Source organism: Anopheles funestus, chromosome 3RL (assembly GCF_943734845.2).
Source record: "Anopheles funestus chromosome 3RL, idAnoFuneDA-416_04, whole genome shotgun sequence".
Lineage (NCBI taxonomy): Eukaryota > Metazoa > Arthropoda > Insecta > Diptera > Culicidae > Anopheles > Anopheles funestus.
The window spans coordinates 34219370-34236884 of NC_064599.1; the positions used below are offsets into that span (position 1 = coordinate 34219370).

General features: G+C 39.1%; 1 protein-coding gene across 4 annotated transcripts in view; it reads left to right on the forward strand.

Annotated features, from left to right (window-relative positions):
- The first annotated feature begins 1594 nt into the window (after window positions 1-1594).
- The window catches only part of LOC125771689 (synaptic vesicle membrane protein VAT-1 homolog-like), a 443804-nt gene continuing 427883 nt past the window's right edge, over window positions 1595-17515 (forward strand). For 2 of the 4 annotated variants that reach the window (XM_049442608.1, XM_049442611.1), the window contains exons 1-2: window positions 1595-1851; window positions 2005-2305. The gene's annotated coding sequence lies outside the window, so the exon portion shown is untranslated. Of the gene's footprint in view, window positions 1852-1878; window positions 1897-2004; window positions 2306-17515 lie in introns of those variants that run through there. The other 2 variants (XM_049442610.1, XM_049442609.1) reach the window with 2 other exon arrangements.

Here is a 17515-nt window from a genome sequence, read left to right on the forward strand (position 1 = left end):
CGTTGGACCCGGTTGGTGTCATCCTTCGAAGGAAGATCTTGGGTCAGGATTAAAAAAAAGGAATCCGTCCGTGTGTCCTGTTACCTACACCAACGCGCAACATTGGCCACGTGTACATTCCAGATGGCCGGTACACCGTTGGCGCCCCTTTCTGTGTGAAACGCGTAGACTGCGCAGACTCACGCCCATTCCTCGTCGTGTGCGGCACGTTGTGAGTTTCCGGCTTTTCGCCGGCAATTTTAAGGACGACAGCGGGTGCGGACAGACGTCGCGGGATGCGTTTTAGTGACGTGTCTGGACGATCGACTCCGAAGATAAGACTCGGGTGGGGTTTCCCATCCTACCCCCCCGCCCCCCACCTTCATAGGGCAGACTGTAGGGAGAAAAGGGATGGGTGTCTCCTCTCTCCTCGCACTTCCTCTGCCCTTTGCTTCACTTCACTGTCTGTCTGTCTGGTTGTGGGGTCGGTGGGTGGCGGTGTCTTGTCTGTCCATTTCCACGCTTCCTTTTTTCGGAAGTTGGGTGGTAAAAATTCAATCCAGAATTAGTGTGAAGTTCAACAAAATACTTACCCCTTAAAAATGCGCGGAAAGAGAGTAAGAACGAAATACTTATTTGTGGTTTGCGTACCAGAAAATGCAAGTTCTTGGAAGTGTTTGTGTTAACGCAAATGTGCGCAAAGTTTTCCATAAAACAGATTTGACTAACATTTGCAATTCATTATGCATAATTTTGTTGCTCTCCTTTTAATGGGAGCATTTTGTTAAAATGAAAGGTTTGTTTGCGATACTGTTTTAGTTCAAACTTTTCAAACCGACCTTGGGCACGTGGATTTTAAAAGGCGTGAAATAGTTCTTAATTTAACAAATTAATGATTAGTATAAAAGTGAAGAAATATATTTTTTCCCTTTCCTTAGTTTCCGTTTCCGAGTTTTCCGTTAAGGAAAGCATGTTAAAAATTATTTTCGTAATATTTAACAAATACCAAAAAACATATTTTATTTATAAACTGTAAATTTATACATTTTTGTGCATAAAATAAATTGTTGGTATTTGTATGCAGTAACGGGGATGTGCAACACGAACGAAAGTGCAAAAAACACGCAAGTGATATGGGAAGGAAAACCAAATATGCATAAATATGCATGTGTTGGTACGGCACGGCACGAAATGGATTTGAAATGAAAGAGATAGAACGATTCACGAGAGCGCGCATCACCTTTTGCACAGTGGGCAAAATTTTATTATTTTTCAAGTTATGTTTTTTGTTCTTTTATTTTTTATTACATAAAACTGTAACATTCTAGAATAATTAACGACAAAACTATTTTTTAAATAAAGCAATTTTTTAGTTGAATATTTCTGTAGTGTAATATTTAATTTACTTATTTTAAAAATACTTAATTTCATGGACAAAATAATGCAAGTTATAATTTACCAAGCGATTTAAGCTCACTGTGCACATTGGGATCGAGTTTCGATAGCAATAAAATGGCTCAAAAAATTGGTATACATCATTCTCTCTTTCACTCTCAAAAACCACCTCTCTCTCTCTTTCTCCCGAATGTGTCGTTCGCTTTGGTAGACGCGCGCGGTTCGTTCGCAGTATGTCTCACTTCTCACTAGACATCCTAAGCGTTCGGTTGTGTGTTTCCGTACGTTTTCCGGCCATTTTCTCAACGACCAGTAAGCGGTTTAACCTCGGATAGATAGCAGAAAGCAAGAGTTTTTCTCGTTTGTAACGAAAATCATCATCGTCCAGCGTGTGTGTGCTATTTAGGTGGTTGCGTGCGTGTTTTAAATCTCTGTTTCGTCGCCAATTCTCTAATAGGTCCGCGTACAGCGCAACCGGTAAGATCATCGTTTCTTTGTTCATTCGTCGCGTGTGCGTGTGGGGTGCGTTTCTGATGCGAGATTCTGTAACCCTGCTGTAAAATTCCTGTTCGTATACCGTTTGTGTGCAGGAATTCATTTCTTTCTTCCTCTTTCTCTTTGGTTTTTAAGGGAATTGCATCCAACAAACCGTGCGTAGTGCAAATCGTGCGTGATCGTGTGTAGCTCATACCAGCGGAAAATAAGCGAAGAAAAGAGTATCCTTTGTGTGTATAGTGCCAGTGTGTACGGTTTCCAGAAAGAAAGGAAACAAATCCCAGACAACGCACGTTCAGTGTGAACAAAACGAAAGGAAACAACCTCCAATTCGTGTCGTTTCAAGTGTCCATCTTATTTTCATTGGCCATCTTGCATCGAGGCAGTAGCGAAGCGCTTTTCTGCCCAGGATACAGCAATCCCCGTCACTCGACAGGTAGGTTTAATTTTACAACGGCTAAACAAAAGGAATCGAGCCAAAAAATAAGGTAACAAAGTGACAACGGAATCGGTGACCTGCTGTGATTCGATTGGGATGAAATAGGTGTGTGTTGTGTTGAAAAAGGGAGTAACATATTGCAACGAAATCTGTGTCCTGACTGGTGTGCCACCGTGAGCAATCCAAGCAAGCCGGTCCACGCGTGAGATGAGTTTCATTATTCTTTTCGCAATGCTGTCTCACTGCGGTAAATGAGACGCTGTTTGTGCAGAATTTCATCCCTTGCAAAGCGCGACGTTGGGACAGAAGGAAAAAGCATCTCAAAATGCATAATCTTTCTTTTATTCGATCTGAATTCCATCAATTTCAACATCTAATTAATAAATTTCGCTTGCATGAGAATGGCAACTGCTTCTCATCTCATGCACCGGGCGGCTCATGTTCGCTTTCTCACATCTCTCACGGTGAAATTTCAGGTTTTTAAAACAAAAGATGCGTGCAATAAATCTAACGCATATTTTGATTCCGTTCTCCTTTCCGTGCATTCTACTGTCACTTGCGTTGCGTTCAAAATGCCAACCATTCGTAGGGGAAACCGAAGGAAAAGGGAAAAGGGAAAAGGGAAGATTGTTCTCGGTTGTTCTGCGTGTTCTATTTCGTTCGCGCTTGGTTTTGTGTCACACACATATGGTTAAATTATCTTCACTTTTCGCTTTTTGTGATCGAGTAGATCTCCGTTCTCAGTCTCTGGGCTACGCTGGACAACATACATGCAAGCGACTGTGAACCAGACGCATACTTAGGCAGGACAAAGGAAGGAAGCTTCTTCGGTCTCTTTCTAGCTGCAAGCCGTAACACCACCACTCTTCATTTCTCACTTCTTTTGCGACCGTTTCTTCAATGTGTGCTGTCCTTGTGTATCAATTCGTATCTTCTTCCTGCCTTTTCACTAATTATTCATCACGTCCCGGTAACAATCGTCCCTATTGCGTGCGTGGTGGTGGTCAACTGGCTGGCGTCGATTCAAATCGCTTTTCGAACTCGTATCGTTCAAAACGTGTGCGGCCGTCTATTTAACCCTTCTTCGTACGCAATGTGTCACACTACTTCAAACTGAGAAGAAACACTTCATCCCGCACACACTCACGCACGCACACACGCTCACTTATCGGTCGGTCCGTTTTCGTTTGCCTGTTTCTTTGCCACTCCGTTTCACCATCACTATTCGCTGCGAACGAAAAGCGTACGGAAGATGAACGGCTGAAAGAGAGGGAAGAAATTTGAAAAAAGGGATCACAAACGGCTTTTTTCCAGTCGAATCGCGTTGTGCGCTCGAACAACGAATTTAGGTTTGTGAGCAGCGAAAACTCTTTTCGGCCGCACGCGAGAGCGAGAATGAAAAGGAGAGAAGATGGGATCCCTTTTTTTATAAGGCGACCAAAAAGGCAAAAAAAATAAAATACACTTTTCTGCTTTTTAATTGTTCAAAACCCACAGTTTCAATCGTTAACGTTTCGCCTTCTTGCTTCGTTTCCCTTCTCCGCCTACTACCTGTTTCCACCAAAGCCCCCTTTTGGCCCCCCAAACTACGTTTTAACCCCTTATTTCGCGTTTGTCCTTCGCGGTCGCGCAAAGGGACTCGAACGCATTTGTTTCCATCTGTTCTTTTACCCCTTTTTCTTTAATGTGTGTGTACACGCACGACGCACGTACACAAACTATTTCGTTTCCGTATGTAGGCGTATAAGTGTGTGTGTGCGCGCGTGTGTGTGTATGCTTAGACGCATCTCGCGGGAGTTGGGGAAAAGGATGGATAAACAAATGACGCTACTATGATCGAAGTAGAAACGCACAGAAAGCGAATGGAAGCAAAGAAGGAATAAAATTTCCCTTCTCTACTCACTCCACTTCTCCCTGCTTCGTTGCCATTCCGACGCGTGTGTGTGTGTTTGTGTATGTATGCATATATACACATCTCAGCGTCTGCTTTGTCGTTCGCGATGGGTGAGTCATAATTATTTCATTCTGAATGTTCCACCACCAAAGGCACCACACAACCCCCTATACTCTCCCACTTTACCAACATGTTTTGCTCATCTATGCTTCATTGATGATATGGTGTAGAGGCGCGATAGAGAGCCCTCGCGCCAAGCCGTGTATATTTGCATTTTCGCTAGTGTAAAGTGTTTTAGTCGATGGAACATTGAGTGAAAAAAAAAACGGCGAACGGCTTCGTTTGTAGGAAATGCATTTTTGTAACGCTAAATTTAAATACTGAATATGGTGAAGAAGAGAAATTTGGTGTGAAAAATACCATATGGAATGATTTTATTCCAGACTACCTAGTTGAATGATTCTTATCGCTGATAAGTAGAAAAAGTCTTATCTTGTGTAAAAATTCGGTAGCATATCGATTGAGATTTGATCCCGCGTCGGGGCGTGCTTCCATATTGTGCTTTATCTTCTGCACTGTTTGAACTGTCTAGCGATAAGAACTATAATGCTTAACATGAAGATAACACTATTGAACATATTTCATAAAAACAGTTTCTCAGTTCTTAGGTCGGATTTTCGGATAAAATTCGAAAAATCCTGGTCACGGCACCAGTGTTTATTTGCAGGATTTTTAATCTAAAATTTAATTCGTTTTACAACATTTATCCAAACAGTTTTTCACTTTCAGTTTAAAAAATGGAGAAAGGGGAAACAGCATTTTCGTCCTTAATATTTATTTAGAGGATCCTTTAAAAAATATAAACAAGTCAGGTTATTTGAATTAATAATTATCACTTTCGATGGAAATAAATTTAAATTAATATAATTTTCTCTAACATTCCCAAACTGCATTCCATTACTTTCAATTTTCATACTGTGTCATATTGCAGGCTTATCATTCTTCTGGCAAGTAAAAAAATCTATATTTACATACTAGCATAAAAAAATTAAATGTATTGCCCTTTTTTTGTTGTTATTGAGCAAATTTGTTGTGGTGTTCCTTCCGAGCTTTCTCGGTTATCAGCTTTTAACTTGTATGCGGCTCACCTTTTTCTTTGTTTTTGGGGCGAATGTTTGCTCTTCTGCAGCATGTTTGATTTGCTTCTCGTTTCGTTTTTCTTTTTTTTTTCATTGACTTAGTTTGTTTTTCTCGTAAGCAAATTTCGTTCCATTCGCTGAACAACAAGCATACAACACACCAAAGTATAATATGACGCACATACACACAGTTCGCAAACAGCTCTCTCATTCGTTGCACACGAAATAAACAAAAAAAAATAGAAACAAAGCATCAATTTCGCTCCAGTCCTAACCCAGTCCGGTGCATAATGAGCAAAACGTGTGTGTGTATGTGTGGAGTTGTAGGCGCGTAGAATGCATTACCTTCACGCCTTATCATACACCACAAATGTTAAACTTGCTGCATCCTGTCTTACTTGCGGTTTTTTGTTTTCTTCCAAAGCTCCAAAAAACCAGCCACCTCCCAGAATTGCCCTTTAAAATGACCTCTTAAGCCGTGTTTCTTTCTGGTGCATTATTTATCTCGCGGGATAGTGTGAGGTGGAGAGGGACGTTGAGTGCTATAATTTGCACAAGATGTGGAAAGGAAAGGTTCTTATCGAGCGCAAACTGTGCCATTTTTGTACTGCTTCGACTTGCATGCGCCTTTTTCATCTTTCCATTCTTTAACGCGCACCGCAAATGCATTCTACACAAACAAGACGAAAACAAGGCGAAAACGAGCTTTGTTTTGTTGGTGTGTAAATGTTTTTTTTAGTGATTGTGGCCCCTACCCTGGCAAAACTGTTTGCGGATAATTGTACGCCGTCGGATGATAAGGCCGTGTTAATCATGTCTGTCAGTTTTGTTTGTTTTCAGAGCTGCTGCATTGCTGCATTGTTGCAATGGGTTATTCTAAAGGGAGATATAGAGCGTTAATAGTAAGAATTTCTATGTTGCCATTAATTTCTATCTGATAATAGTTTATTGGAAATTGCGTGCCACCAACATCAATCAGTCGGCATCTTGCATCTACATCCAAAACAATAAATATCAATAACAGATGCAGCTGGTTTATATGTGGCTTAAGAAGAAGGGGGATGGTTAAAGAGGAAATCTTTCATCACCGAACCAACCGGAAACCGTCAATCGAATGATGAATTTGCGCAAACGTGTTTGACACATGCGGATGAACGTGCCTGGAAGTCGAGTTTTCCTACTTTACTCTTGTCGTTTCTTCTGCGTGCTTTAGGCTTTGTGCTTCTTGATTTCACTGCTATAGCTATAATCTTAAAATTAACTACATTTCTATCGTAACATCTAGCGAGTGAAAAAGGATCCCTTTTGCAACTGGTTCCATTTGAACTTGGTGTGCCTGGATCTCTTCAGCTTCAGCTTACGAACAGTTGATCTTACAGGGGTTTTCGGCCTCATCCGTCAAAGTGATTTATTTTTGAATAATTAATTACAAAAAAATAGTTTAATTTCGTATGCAATTCGAAACATTGAACATTTCTTCAAGAAATTACTTCGGTACGATCGTTTAACCTTAACAGTTCATCGAAAGTTTTAAAAAGATTAAAACAAATCATTCAGCATAATAGAAACTACTCGATTATTTTGACAGATACCGCCTCATCATTTAAGGTTTAACTTATTGAATATTATTAGGCCGCAGAGGTTCGCACAAGATCGATTGATGAATTTGACATATCCGAAGATCTGCAGAGCAATGACTGTGGGATTGTCGAGAGCGATAAAAAGCGAACCCAAGCGAGTGACAATGGCGAGCCCCCAAATTCAGAACCATTACTGTGTTCTATTAAAACAGAAACATACTTTCTGAGGCGTTTTCTTCAAAGGGTTGTTGATTCTGTTTAAAACTGTCTAGACGAAGGTACTCAAAATGAGAATTATTTCTGATCTACTTCGGTACATTCTAGTGGAGTTTGTAAAAAATCCAGATCTGCTTCCTGCGAGTTTGAAAACCCTGTAATCCAAACTTCTTCTATTCGAACCGAGGTTAAGAAAAGGTCCAATGTTGCTGCAGGCCCCTGTGTGGACATGAATAGCAAAACTCCACCCGTTTGTTCGCTTCCCGCACTTTGACTCAAGAACAGATAACTTCCGGGCATTAATTTTAATGTCTATACCGTTTTGTCCCGTAAAATTGTGACCAATACTTCCTCTCTTTTTTCGCACCATAGTTCGGATTTCACCATCCCGTTGGGCGGGTAGTGCTTTAGGTAGGGCCAGCGTGCCAGCCGGTGTGTAGACTTCCCTTTTTTTTCCTCTATTATTTATTTCACCATTTGTCTTATCCGTACTTCTCGCGTGCTTTCCATTGCTCTTCCATTCATTCTTTCGTTCGTGTGCCGGTTGATTTGTACGAAACCCTTTTTTTTGCACAATGTGTTTAAACGTTGTAAGGCTTGCGCTTTGCAAAACGAGACCCGAGCAAGAGATCATTTAACTATTGGCGAATTTAGGCTTCTTTGCAACAGTTGGCTGTTGTGTTAGAAGCATTAAAGAATCCCTTTAGGACATGATCAGATCACGCGATCCCGCGCGTACCGGGAGTGTTTTTATTGTTATTACTACTACTTTATCATACCGGATGCGCGAATGACACGGGACCATGGTGCTCAAAGTGGCGTCACACGTGTGCTGTGTACGCAAGTGCGCATTTGAAATCGAAAAGTTTAATTTATGGGGTGGGTCACACGCGGAAGTTAAAACCGACTACGGGCATAGAAATAGTCTTGCAAAGGTGCGTATGAGTATAAAGGCAAACAGTAACAATTGTTGCTTTTTGGGGTTTAGAATAGTAGAGTCGTGAGAATAATTATTTTAAATATTTACTATAATGATTAAATTTAATAATAAGCTAAAATTATGTAATGTTTTATTCTGTTTAGTGTTGCAGAAGTTAGATCTATTATCTACCTTACGTTTTAAAACTTTCATAACATTTCATTAAATTTTTTAGAAATTAGTCTTTAGAAATTAAGAAAATCAAAATGGCGTCCAATTCACTTGTTCATTAAAAAAGAAAGAAAATGGATTATTAATCCGACAAAGAAAAGAGAGAAATGGAAGCTAATGATAGCAAATTCTTTCAAACTACAAGAAAAAAAATTTGACACTTGCGTCACAGGGAACATTAGACCTTTTAAAAATGTAAAGTACAGTAGAACATCGATTATCCGGGGGTGGATTAACCGGCGAGCGGATTAACCGTGCACCGAAAATTGACAACTGTTCAACCGTGGTGAACATTTGTACTGATGTCAGATTGGTTAAAATTCTTGATACGGCCAGGCCGTTCTAACCGAGCAAGAAGTAGATTGGTCAAAATTATTAAAATCGTCACCAAACGATGTATTTGAAATGATTTTATTTTATGTTCTAAATTTTAATTATTTTTATGTTAATAATTTGATTGATCCAGAATCATTTTTAGCATCAAAAGGATCACCATAATATAGTATATACATACTATATACGCTTTATCTAGATATATAAGTGACCTTGATATTTATTCGGCGCTATTATCCGTGGAAATCGATTAACCGGCATCAGTCCGGTCCCGAGTACCGGGGATAATTGACGTTCTACTGTATTAACGAATTTTAGTTTTTAAAAACTACTAATTTATATAATTTTGGAAATGAAATTCATCGTTTTCAGATTAATACACGTATTTAATAAAAATTTCGTTTACAAAATGTGACGTTTTTTTTGGAAGAAGCCATATAGAATTTATTAGCGAAAAAAAAAGCCAACACTAAAGGCTAACCAGCACTTCACTAAAGAAAATTTCCACCTTTTCCAAACAGAAGCTAATTTTATTTAGAGCGCGTACCACTTATCTCATCAGCAGTTATTGGCTTAATTAGCTCGGGTGAGATTGGGTTTCGGGAACGCAAGATGGAAAATCAACCTGCGCGCCGCCGCCATGGTGTGCATTTTCGCATGACGATCACTTACAAATTGTGCTGTTTATTCTCACAGTGGTTTTCTCTGTGCTCCGTTTGGTTTGCGCAACGATTCGTTCTCGCTGGCTCTTGTTCTGTGTCTGGTGAGAACATGGACGTATCAAATTTCTAAACGTAACTTCCGGCACACTGTTGGTTTGGTGTTTGGACGGGAAAATATATTGGGGTTTCCGCAATTCGTATCCGGTTGCACCATTTGGTTGTGTGTAACACACGTGTCTCTCTGTATTTAACTTTTAAAGTCTTAAATTGAAGGAAGGTAGAGAGAGACAGAGAGACAGAGAGAGCTGTGAAAACACCAAATGCTAACCAAATTCAAGTAAAAAAGTGATATTGCCGCTAAACGTTTTCCTACAGAACTGTTCAATAAAATTCGCAACTGCAACACTACTACTGCAATAATGAACGGAAACACTTGCGCGATACTTACATTATAGCATTAAAGTGCACACTCGTCGCCATGGGTAACCGTTTTGGTGCCGCCTGGGCACGTACGTGTGTGAGTGCACATTTATGTTTGCAACATGCAGACGACACAACAGTTGCGCCTGAGCACATAAGCTGCATCTCATTTCACATTTGCCATCATAAATCAAACTCTGGACAAACCATTCTTTTCTGGTTTTGTTGCTGTGCCTGTGCGCTGCAAACACGGGGACAGTTGTGTGCGAGTGCGAATTGATGTCCAGGACACTGGGAGTTGGAGCACTGTTGGAGTTTGGAGTACTAATGGAAGGGGGAGAGTGCTCAGGAAAGTCATGGGTTTTACAAAATGCAGGGAGTAGATTTATGACGACAAGTGGAAATCGTACGTGTTTCCTCACGCATTATGGTTGGTTGGTTTGTTAAAATTGAGGAAAAAGAAGTTGAGTTTATATTGGAGATGATCAATGGTAGTTCACGTGGGAAGTTGACAATCGTAGGGTGGAGTGTGTCATACACTGGAGTGCTCTATTTTATTGTGGTTTTTTTTTATAAAACATTTTATTTCCCAATTTTTTCCACTTCGTTTTTCAATTGCATAAAGGAAGAGAAAACTTATGCGTGATAAAATTAACATTAAAAACATACTGCAATTAAATCACTATCGTGAAACGCAATTTCTCACTTGAAAGCATGTCCTTGATCAGGCTCCAATTGCCGGTTCGTGGTCAATTTCGCATCAATTACGCCAACGCTACCAATGGCGATGGTTTGTGTGTGTGTCCTTTCACTTTGCAGAGACCTGACGGATAGTGTGGCGCCAATGTTGAGCGTATGGAGTCATGCGCGCCTTCCCGTACGGTATATCCCGAAAAGCAACTCAAATCTATACCATATGGCAGGCATCGCCGAGGGCAATGAGACCGTCCTCCAGTGGCGTCCATTTTCGCATCCTAAAACCACCGTGCACAAAGCTGTGTTGTGCGACTGCGCCTGCCAGGTTCTGCAACAGTAGAAGGGCCCGTTTTCATCGCCCACGCGCTCCCGGGGATGGGAGACTAGGGACCCAAGTTGGGGAACACTGCACGCAGAAGAAGATGCTGTTGCGCGCTCTTCCATGGTATCGGTACGCCACCTACGCGTGAAATCCTTCGATTACCATTACTTGATAGATATGGCGGGTAGCGGGGGAAGAAGTAAACGGCAGCTGGAGGTAGGTGTCCAGCGTATGTGGTCTCGAGAATGGGAAGAGAGATTGATTGGGCGAACGAGATCCGAAACATGGAATTGAAAATCATCCTTCGGGAATAATGTGGTTCCATTAGGAGCATTGTGGAATAAGGTTATTTGTGCTGGATCTGTTTTCATTAGCTCCTTTAGTTTTTACATGTTGTGTATGCCTGCGAATGAAGTAAAATTGGTTTATTCATGGCTTTTATAAAACAAATGTTGCTATTGTAGCGAAAAGGCCGTAATGATTTATATAGGGTGTGTATCACATAGTGTTTACAGAAGTTTTGTTTTCGAATAATTTGAAACCCATATGACGGAGCGCCATATTTGTTTCTGTTTTGGAAACTTCAGTACAGTAGAGTTACTTTGAATAACATTGAATAGGTTCAAAAAAAAACATAAATAATTTATTGTATTGTGAAAACACATGTTTTACTAAACAGTAATTTGTTTTAAAATTCGGAAAAAATGAATACCACTATGTGGTACACCCTGTAGAATTTTAAATATACAGTTTAACGTAGATTATCCGTGCTCATCGGGACTCAGCCCTTGTCGGATAAGCGAATATCACGGATAATAGTCACAACTCTTTTTATTCATAAATATTAGTGTTTAGTGTGTAATCGGTGGGTTTTTTTATAAAACTGATGTTAATGTTCTTATTTGTAAAGTAAATCTTTTTTTCGAATTTGAGCAAATTTTATCATTCGCTATTAAAGCTTTTATTTCTTGTCATCATCGGTTTTGCATTTAATATGACAATTAGCCTTCGGAACTGTCATTTTTGGACTGCATGAATAATGGGACAGCCGGATAAAAGATACCCGTAGGAACAACAAGTGCAAATTCGCATATCGAAAATAAACCCAAATTGGTGCCGTGACCAGGATTTTAGAATTCGCATTATAATAATTATAAAAATATGAAAATCAGTAAAAACTGAATTCATAGTAATGCATTAAAATATTACTTAATGAAAATATTGGAAAAATTATTATAAATACTTAAATTTACACAAAAAAATGGAACTTGAAGGCAATGATTTCCTGAGACGTTACTATCTAAAAGAAGCCAAAATTAGCAAAAAAAAGCTGTCACTTTTCTTCGATTTTAGGTTTTTTTTGTAACACAATACGGCGGAATTATTATACTTCTTTTGTTACAATTAGATTCAGCTATGTTCATTGCTTTTGTAACAAAGACCGCTTTATTGAAATGTCTTTTCTATTGGGTCTTTGAAAGATTTGAAGTAAAATTTGTCCAGCTACATTCTCTGACATATTGTGGTCGTTTGGCAATACTTTCGTCTGGAATATAATAACACCCGTTCTTGATTCACACCAACCGATGCTTTCGGAATGTTATGTGCGGATGAATTATTTTGCGTACGAATTCCATTCCAAGCAGAATTATGATCGTATTTGCCAAACCGTCTCTCATCATCCGATGACAGCGTTTATCACAATCGATTGCCATTGATGCTAACGTGCGGGAACCCATTTTTCCATCCGCACATTCAAATGTAAGAATGTCCCCTTTGTGTGTGGTGCATCATCTCCGGACGAAGAACGATTCGAAGATTTATTGTTTTTTTTTTGCACGCTAGTCTCAATGGCAAAATATTTGGGTCATTTAAGGCATTAAGCGAAGAGAAAATAAAACTACCGCTTCCAAAACCATTCCGCTTAGTTCTGATCTGAGGGTAAATCAATCCTCATGAGAAGTGCGCGTCCCAACGTGAGGAAAGAGGATGAGCTTGGAAGTTGGCTACGGATGATTGAAATTAATATATCGTCCAGACGCATAACGTTGGGGGTCGGGTTTTTGAGTTAAGTTTTTTTTTCGTTGTTGGTTCACCCTTCCCGGCGATGGGTTTTGCGAGTATAACCCCGAAACAAACCAACAGTCTGTCCATGTCCATGTTGGTCAGTGTTCTTTTGTGGTCGCGATCCCGTACGGGTTGTGTTCTTTCCAGTGGTTTGTGTTTACTCTTTGCTTTTCTCACTTTAATGACTGCAATAAATTGTATTATATTGCTTTTTATCATAAGCTGGTTGGGACAGACAAGGCGCGAGTGAAAGTAAGTCGGGGCGGGCTCTACACTTGTACAGCCGGGACATAGTTGTCAAGAACGTCTGACGGCAATGCAATGGTGGGCGCATTTGGCAAGTAAAATAGTGGCTGCGGTGTGACATATTACCACGCAGTGTGTCAACTAGAGCAACAATTGCTGCCTGAAGGAGCGTTCGCGATCCGATTTTATGGAAATGTTAAGTTTGAATTTTGGCAGCTTTTATTTTATAAAGAAAAGTTATAGAATTTTTTATTTATTTAACATACCATCTTTGCTTGTAAGTTATCTGCAACATTATTTTTTGTTAGCTTTGTTTTATAAATTAATTTAGCTTTAACAAATAAATAAAGAACATTGCAGTTTTCACACACATGGGATTTTTTGCTCCAGAAAAGAAAAACCTCTGAAGATCAAGGAGATCAGCTTGAAGAGGAAAAAATAAACCCGCAATCGGATGATGCTACAAATAATGCGTTTCTTGATTTTGTTTTGTTTCGTTCATACTCTTTCGAAACTCCCATATTACCATAAAGTCTTGTGTTTAATAAATTTATTTCATTTGTGTCGCACTTGTACTGATGCCTTCTTGGCTTCGCTGTCGGTTTTGGTTTATAAGGGTCATTGATGTACCATCCAAGGGACACTACAAGAAAGCATGTGCAAATTTGAGTTCAGGATTGAAATAGTGTCAAGATTGCATCATTGTAACGGCAGGAAACTGAAGCAACTAGTGGGAAAAAGATGCTGGCAGTTGTGTTGTGCTCTGCCTATTTTCAATCGTTGCTTCTTTCTTCGTGTATGTTTCGCCAACAGTGAGCGATGATAAAATCATTAAACGAAGGGTACTGAAAATTGTTCGCTTTTATTTAAATTAGTTTATTTAATTAAATGGAACTATTACTAATATTTAAAAAATTTTAGACATTAATGTTTGTGTTTAATTTCTTATTCCTATAGCACAACAGATTAAATTAAATTAAATTAACTTTTGATTTCGTTGTTTAATGTTTCATATGTTTGAAAATAATATCTAAAAGAAGTAATATTAAATTGAAAAATTCAATAATTCTTTTTAGTTTTTGTAATATGTAACAAAATCAATAATACAAAATATACTACCCAAATAAAATATTTCTTGCATTGTTCAATGATGATTGTGAAATGTCCAATACCCTTTTTGTATGAAGGAAGAATTTTATTTTAGGATTATTCTTCTATTTCTTCTTATTTTATAGCGGGACTGGTCCAAATACGTTACATAGTTAACATTTGTTTATAATTCTTCACCCCATCTTATATTCCTAAAATTAAATATGTTTTCTTCAAGATGTTCTGTTTGCGTTAATTTCCTTTTTCTGTCTTTTCGCGTCCCATTTGTCTTCATTTCCATTATCATTACTTTGGGCAATAGTGTTAATCAATTTTCATAATGAAAAGCCTCTTGCACACAAAACAACGCTTGCTCGGTAGGGAACGGACAACGAATGCACAAACATTTGTCCAAACGATTACGGCGATTTGTAAGAGAAAATCAACCAGCAAAACCATCATCATAGGCGAACGATTTTCTCTCTCACCATTGCTGCTAGATTAGGATCAGTTCGTGTCATGTTAGCGGATGTGCGCACCGACCGGGGGAAGGATTCCGCGTGGGCGGTAATTGAGGGTAAACTCCACTTACAAACCTACCGCTGGGTAAAGCGCTCGAAAGGGAAAAGTTCCTACATCAACTCACACGCGGCGGGATAAGAAACCTTCGCCTTAACAGCATCAACAGCTCCGAAAGCCGTAATAAAGAAATTTTACAATAAAAGTCAGCAATTATCATCGTTTCCCGCTGTAAAACACATTCCGGTGCATATTTGCGGGCTCTTCGGATTTATGCTTCTGTTGCAGTTGCTGCGCTGCGTTACCACACGCCGGAGCCGCCGTACATATCCGGCCGCGTGCAAATATCGCGAACACGATCGCAGTCATCTTGGGTTCGGCCTCGTAGATTCGAATGGGCGGGGAGGGAAAAAGAAGTGTTTTCATATTTCTTCTGCTCTGTACTTTTTCGCACCTCTTCTTGGTGGTTGAGTGTACGTTCGATGGGTAAGTGCATCGGGCAAATGGTAATGCCGTTTGATGTTTTGCCATGGTTCGCGAACTAAACTCGGGGACAAGAGAATCAATCTGTCTTTGATCTAGGCGGAATGTTTTCTTAATACACGTTGGATGGTTTGTAATTATAAAGTACAAGTAAGCAAAGTATTGGAAAACAAAATTTGCATTAGTTCGATAATGAATTTAGAGTTGACTGTAATACATATTAAAACTAAGACTTACTGAGTCATGCATTATGGTTTACTAGACTAGACAGCAATCAATTGTAATATATTATAGTGTAAAGAAAGATCTCCACTTCAACCACGTGTCGAATAAAACATATGATAGCTGTGGATGCGCTTGGTGGGACCTGCAAAAGATTATCTATTTTGAGTTGTTTAAATTATAGCTGTAGCTGATGTCAGATATTGCGTATTTTTGAGACGATAATTTACTTGAAGATTCCACACATTTGTCATTAACAATTGTTAGCAGACGGTAAAATGAAGAATTAAATTCAATTAGCTATAATTTTCTTACGGTACGAGCTTAAATAAGCAATTATTGATGAATGCAAATGAATGATGAATAAGTGATGAATGCAAAATTTATTTCAATTTAAAAATTATTTAAAACCTCGTTAAAGACAAACGCATTACAAATCATGTGACGGTTTCATACTCTTTTAATAAACGACATACTTGATCTCGTGCGGCGGAAATACGCTGGCTACGATAAATTTGGTCTCAATTATAACCCATTGCTTTTATAGGCCTTATTGATCGTAGTATGTATCGAATGGAGGCTTGGCATCCATTGTATCCTTTCAAAAGGGCGGGCTTTCTTAACCTATACCAGCGTGACCTTATGGCCTTTATCCCACCAACATGATCAAGATCCTTTGCTCGAGCATCGCCTTTCCAGTGCGGTGTTTTATTGGGCTTTTGGACGGCACACTTGTGCGCGGCTTTCTTCATCGCCAAAAAAAATGAAAACCACAAAGAATAAATTTAGCTTCGCTTGTCACACCGAAACGCGTTCTGTTTGTGCAATAAAAAATGGGCAAAAATTAATTGGCGCTTAATGAATCATTCGTTGGCGCTTAATGGTGTATAATGGATCGCTTATTTAGAATGATTTACGGTTGGGAAAACGAATGGTTCCTGTCCATTTGCATTGGAGCAGGGTTTGTCTGATGCATACGATATTGCTGTTCAGTTTTAATGTTCATGTTTTAATTTCTTGATGTCTTCCTTTAGCTACTATTACCGTCAATTCTGTAACACGCTTTTAGGAAATTATACCTCGCAATGTACTGGAATTGGAGCACAAGTTTCAAAAAGTAATCCTCTCAAACCAGTTGTGCAAAACAAGACTGGAACAATCAAGGGTACAAAATCGTGTATCCACTGGCTTTGAGCAAAACTACATCAAATTGCAAACAATCCTTCTATCTGGGCGAGAAAGTTCACTTTTTGCTTTCATTCCTTCTCAAATAAGCATCATTTTCTTAATCGATCGTTCGCATATCCCAGTTTCTCTTCTTCTAGCCCAAATTTTCCATCCGTTCGCACTTTCTTTCCAATAGCAACGAGTTTTGGGTGAAGTTTGGTGCAATTTTCTTCTTTTTGAGGTTTGTTTACTGCCCAGAAGAAAAAGCTCCCCATGCGATTGATTTGTTGTTTGGGGCGCATAAGGGTGGTTTCGTTCCAACGCAATACATACACATCTGCAATTTGCTTCAATCTTTCCCTTTATTTGTTTAGTATTCTAAGGGTGCCTATAGACGATATGTTTTGAGGTGCGTTTTACAGCTCGCGCTTTTATTTGGACAGTTTCGGCACATTGGGAATAAATCATTTTGATGTTAAATAGTAATTTCGATTGAAATATCAAACTAGTTGTAAAATCGTATGAAACGTCGAAATTTACTATTTACTAATTTTACTATCAATCATCAATCATCATCTTGTTTTTACTACTAAAATTCTTTTTCGTAAAACTGAATTAACTGTGAAATACGGTAATATCAAAAAAAAGGAAAGGAAAACCAATAGATAAATGTTATGTTGCGAAATTCAAATTTGCTTGCCTTTCATATTATAGCAGAACGTCGATTATCCGGGGTGCTCGGGACCGGACTGATGACGGTTAATCGATTTTCACGGATAATAGTGCCTTAAATATCAAGGTCACTTATATATCTAGATAAAGCGTATATAGTGTGTATGTACTATAGGATGGTGGTCCTTTTGATGCTAAAAATGATTTTGGTTTGGTGCCGATTTTAATAATATTAACCAACCTGACATCAGTGCAAATGTTCACCATGATTAACCAGCTGTCAATTTTCGGCACACGTGTAATCCGCACCTGTTAATCCACCCTCGGATA